Consider the following 6,247-nt stretch of genomic DNA (forward strand, 5'->3'; position numbering starts at 1 on the left):
GTACTGTACTGGTTGTATTGTTCGCTTTCATACTTATTTCAAGAAAATCCTCCATTTTCAAATTTAAACTGAAGCTGCCACAGAATTTCCAGTCTGCTGTTCTACAAAGCCATAGAATCCAAGGACCTTGCTCCAGAATTAGGGTTCAAGTTGCTACAGAATACATGGAGCCTTGTCTGTGTCCTAGAGCTGCTACCTCAGAATTTAAGAACTGAGATGGCCCCAATCTCTTGGCACAAATGAGACCTACAGTCCCAAAGGAAAATGCACTGAGCACCCTTGCTTGTTCCCCAAGATGATTCATACCACCTATCATCATTAGTTCTGCTTAAAATCAGGATTGAGTCAAAGCCAGTTTGGAGTCTGTCCACTTCCCCTGCCCATACACCCCAGCGTGCACTCGGAAAGCCCAGAATTTGCTGTATCAGGACTGGACAAAAAGGAAATGTAGATCTGAGTGTCATCCACACATTGGTGGCACTGCAGGTCAGAATGTTTCACTATCTTTCAGTGGCCACAAGTGCATATTGAACAGGAGGGGTGACATGATAGAACCCTACAAGTCCAGGTCCTTGGAAAGGAATATATATTTGTTATGAATGCATGACCACAGTTCTCCAGAGCTTAAAAACAGCTGATCACCCTCCCATATAGAATTACCTACAGTTCCTGGCCCACAATGATACATAAAGTTAATATAAAGAAAAGGAGTACTTGTGGCACCTTAGAGACTAACAAATTTATTTGAGCATAAGCTGTAGCTCACGAAAGCTTATGCTCAAATAAATTTGTTAGTCTCTAAGGTGCCACAAGTACTCCTTTTCTTTTTGCAAATACAGACTAACACGGCTGCTACTCTGAAACCTGTCATAAAGTTAATATAGTAAGGTTTCCCAAACATATTGCAAGAAACTGCAATTACTATCTCAAAGCCCTTGAAAGATTAAAAGCCCTATATTTGTACTAAGTAGCATGGGAGAATTGTGAGTACTTCAATAGTGGCACCATATTAGTAATGTGCAAAAATCAACATTTTTTTTCTGTTATCAATCAAATTTATTGCAGTATTTCAACTAGTTTTTATGTATCCAGAAGTAGATTTGTGACCTTCCCCATGGGTGGATTATATGCAGAAAAAAAATAACTATTTTCAGCTACTCTGTTTTTATCTAAAGTGCAGGGAGGAGAGAACATGTTGACATTTTGGGGTATAATCACATCTTCCCATTGCAGCATTAATGTGGGCTGTTTATAATTATGCACTGCTTTTGTCATATGCATGCTGGTTTGGTTACTGTTTTGTTTTGAGGAACAATTGTGATTCTTCTTCCTTTTTAGTCAAAAAACGCTACTCAGCATAGAAAAAAATACTTCAAGTAATAATTTGGAATGTGTTAACAGAGAAGAACATTAAGAGAGCATCGGTGCGTGCAAGCCTTCCAGTCACTACATCCATGACAGCACGAGTCCTTTTGTATTGCGAAGAAAATATCTATGCTGATTTAAGAAAAGAGGAGGGTAACTCCAGTGCAGATTACTGTTTTTGTCAGGCTAAATTCTGCTCTGATTTATTCCCTGGCCACCACACTGAGTGCAATGGGATTGCATGGAGCGTAAGCACTGGAGTCTATACCCCTCATATCAATGGGAACTTTACAATACGGGTAGACTCAAACCCAAAGTCAGAGCAGAATTCAGCCTTCAAAAGTTTACAAATAATATTTCCTAAATAGCATAACTGAATCCAAAATAATGAATAGCTCCTTCCTTTGTGACAGAGTCATATGAATAAGAGATAGACACGGCCTCTCAAACCATCCAGTGCTGCTTTGCGTCAGACACAAGCTATGAACTGACAGCTCCAGGGGTCATAGCAGGGTATACTGCACATCAATCACCTCTCAGTTCCAGTTTAGGACACAGACAGGTGTCATGAGTTGGTTCACCTGGTTGAACTTATACACAGCTAGGGGACACACTAGCAATAAACTGACTGTTGAATTTATTAGTTTCACCAGCCAGGAGAGAGATATTACTATTCAAATTATTATTATTATTTATTAATAAATTATTGTTATTAATTTTTATCATTTTTGTTTGGTCAGACAGTTCAAATACAAACTTCTCAAATTCTAAAGACATAATTAGTCTGAGATGAAACACCCTCCCTCTTTCCCCCAGCCTATCTCCTACTTCAGATGTAAATTTAATTTGTGTCTTGCGTTTAGTAACTTCTATATAATCACTCTCTGTTATTGTTGGTTTGTCTGTGTGCCTACTCTAAGCTATCAGGGGCAGAATGTATTATATGTTTGTACCACACCTAGCACAATAGGGCCCAAGATGATTGTGGTCTGTAGCCCATAGAGCTAGCTTACGTTCGAAAATAGGCTTTTCCTACCACTAATAGGTCTTTAAGCACTACTGCAATATAAACATTAAAAGATAATAATTATAACAACGACAATCAGGATACGAGATGGAGCCTTTAATTTCAGTGGAGCAATGAAAAAAATGGGAGCACAACCTTGTGTTCTAAATGTTAAAAAGTCCACCTCCAAAATCACTCTCAGTCCAGCAAAGATGAATTTAGCATAAAAACACTACCTCTTTTTCTGACTGACAACACAAATCACTGTCTGCTAAACAAGAATTGCACTATGGGACACTTCTGCACATCTCATCACCTACTATACAGTGTATGTCTCAAACGCAATATATGTACATAATATATCGACATTTGTTCCAAGAGGTTATGTGGCTATTACAGGAGTGAGTGGGTGAGGTTCTGTGGCCTGCAATGTGCATGAGGTCAGACTAAATTATTATGATGGTCCTTTCTCTCCTTAAAGTCTGTGAGTCTATGAGAATTCAAGGATTTACAGGGTTTTATAATAATCATTGAACAAAAGGACTCTACTTCCCTTTTATTATTTCATATATATAGATAAAATTCCCTGACCAGTAATACAGGGGGGGAAATCTTGTAAAAAATGTAAACAAATCCAAACCCTTTTAAACTAATGTTCAATATTTTTAATTATTAGTAGTACTTTTTACACTTCTTTTTTATTGATTTTCTAAAAACCCACCCCAAAATGGCATATAAAAACAAAAGTAAACAGAGAGGTGTCAGATGTATGACCTTCACTAACTTACTGAAATAAAAAGCTCCAGAGCAGGGCGCAATTGCAGTTCTCACTTGAGACTCAGTCCAGTTTTTATTGCTGTCAATAGAAAAACTTCCTTTGACATCAACAGTAGGCCTTGGGTAGTCTCACAGAAGTCAGTGTGTCTACTTACATAAATAATAGCTTGCAGGGTTGTGAAATTGACTGTATCACTTGTTAACAGCTATGTTATAACTGTTGTGGTCACACAGTTAGTTTGTGGTCTGAAGATGGAAACATTACTGCTTATGTTTTTCCACATGGCAAGTTTCAGTAGATCTTGCAATCAACCTGTGAATTATTCTCCCCCTTTTTAGGGCAAGTAGGAAGATAAACTTTGGTCAGCGCATTATACTGTGCCCTTTGTAATGAAATAACATAAGATAATATGTGTTTGGTGGGGATTTAAATTCCTGAGCTGATTAAAAGGAGCTGTTAAGACTTGTAAAGCTTAAAAATGTCCTAGTAACGATACTTATGGCACTTTTTAAATGGTTTGTTCCGATGGACAATTTTATACAAACTAATGCCTCATTAAAAAAAAAAAAAAAGGATTAGTATCTACAGGGTCAGACATGTAACTTGATATTGACTTGGGATTTGTTTTAAGGGTGAGAGTAGGGGACTGGGATTCAGGAATCCTGAGTTCTTCCAGTTGTACCACTGACTTACTCTGCAACCTGAACCATATTACTTAACTTCTCCAGGTCTCCATTTTCCCAAATGTAAAATGAGTGTAATGAAATATTCCCTACCACAAAGGAGATTGTGAGGCTTAACTAACTAATACTTTTAAAGTGTTTTGAGGTCCTTTGATAAAAGGTGCTATGACAGTGCAAATTATTATTAATATTATAAAAAAGAGGTCCCGACTTCTACAACTATGCTGTGCTATCAAACATACTTTAGAAACTGTAACATAGCCAACCATCCACATCATCTCTATTTTGTAGCAAAATATTTTTCCATTTTGAGTTCCAGTACATTTTAATCAGTGGAGTTAAATGGGATGTCTTATTTTTTCCCCCAAATGCTACTATTAACAACTTTTAAATGTTTGCAGGCATGTCTTTGCTTTTAAAGATGAAATGTAACAACTCTCAGTGCACCATAGCCTGAGCATGGGCACTTATCAAACATTTATGGCCAATTTTTTAATAAGTGACTGATTTGGGGTGCTTCAACTTTTTTGGTGCTCAGTTGAGTCATCTTAAAGGTGGATGTTCAGCACTGTTTGAAAACAGGATCCCCTTAAAGCAGTGGTCCCAAACATTGGTGCGTCCCCCTAGGGTTGCAGAGGAACTTCAGGGTGGGGGTGTGTGGTGGGGTCTGGGCCAGCCCCCATGGAAGCGGGGATGGAGCACCATCCAACCCCTCTCTGCCCCCAGGCCAGCTCTGCCTGTAGCCCCAGCTCTTCCCCCGTCCTCAGTTCTGCCCCTGCTCCACCTGCAGCCCAAGCTCCTCTGCTGAGCCAACTGTGCAGGAATGGGGGGGGGGTGCAGACAGATTCCATTACTGGTAATAGGGGGTGCAACAGAAAAAGTTTGGGCACCACTGCTTTAAAATGTCTCAAGTTGGGCATCCACAAAACAGAACTGCCAGAAGAGCACTGATATTAGAACCAGCAATGCAGTGTATTCACACTTGCCATGTACTTTTGGGTGGAGTTTTGCCCCTCATCCACATTTGTACTATACCATCACACTGTTCACTGCTTCCTGGATACCTACTTCCCATTTCCCAGCACAGCTTCCTGAAGCAGTGATTTGTGGGAGACTTTCAAAGGCCCTTCTGAGAGCCCAGAGGAAGTGTCAGAGTAGTGGTCAAACTCTCATCAATCTCTGGGAATCTCCCATAAATTCCCAGGAACTGTTTGATATTTTCAAGTCCTGTTCTCAAAATGGAGGCCAGGCTGAGCACTGAGGCCTTGCTTCTTGCTCAGAAAGAAAGGGTTCAACTGGAACTTTTGAAAAGCAGTTGTGAGGCAGCTGAGATGGCTGTAGTGTTGCATGTTCTAGTCTGAGTACCTGTGGAGAGTCAGAAACCAAGGGCCACAATTCACAGAGTTATTTTTGAAACGGTCTCATAACTCACATCGCTTTGGGAATACGTAGATCTGTGTGGAACTTGAGCAGGATGTTCCCTGTGAGTAGAGCACTGGGTCTGAATCAGACTGAAAAGACCGTTGTTCTCAAGATCTAGGAAAAACACCAGTGGCTGCATATCATCAGAAGGAATAAAATTAAGAGACTTCCCTGTACATTGAGTTAGACTCAACATTGATGAGGAGGAGAGCTCTATTCTCCACAGAAAAGAGAACGGAGATTGATTCTTGGGAGCTAGCTACTCCAGAGAGTTCATGGATAGTTGAGTACCAGTTTTGGGTTGGGAAGACCATGGTGAGTGCTGTTGTCATGGAGATCTTAATGGTGCTACATTGACAGGTTGCCAATGTGGTAGCAATCACTGAGGGATTTAAACAATTGCAGTTCCAAAACTTTGCTACAGATATTGATGTCACTCTTCTGTGCCGCCGACAGGCTCAGGAGTACGTAGATGGGAAGGGGAACTACTCAGTGGTGATGCAAGCCTCAGTGGATCATCACAATAGCCTCCTCACTGTCAACAAAGCGAAGCACATCACACTAGAATTTTCAAAAATTCTAAATTTTTCTAGAGTGTTCAAAGAACTGTTTTCCCGCAGATCAACACTGGTCTTAATGGTGTGGTCTTAAAGCCTCTCACAGATTCCACAAACCCAAAAAGATGCTGCTTTTGGGAGATTGAAAACCAGGTAGAGATGAAAGTTCAGTGACTAATGTAGCAGTTACAATACCTGTATGTTGCATTTTTTTATAATAAATCTGAAAGTAAAGGTGATGTCTTCAATATACAGTGGAACGAGGAAGCAGTGGGGTGTGTGGCAACTTATGCACAGACACACAGAAAATGTTTTCCTCATTACACTAATTACTATAATTATTTCCATTCTACTGTACTGGATCGCAAGTCTCTTTACTATTTCATGGCACTTCTTGTCAGTCTGAGTGTTGCTTATCTCAGCTAGACACATGGAC

The sequence above is a fragment of the Lepidochelys kempii genome, chromosome 3 (assembly GCF_965140265.1).
Source record: "Lepidochelys kempii isolate rLepKem1 chromosome 3, rLepKem1.hap2, whole genome shotgun sequence".
NCBI classification, from domain to species: domain Eukaryota; kingdom Metazoa; phylum Chordata; order Testudines; family Cheloniidae; genus Lepidochelys; species Lepidochelys kempii.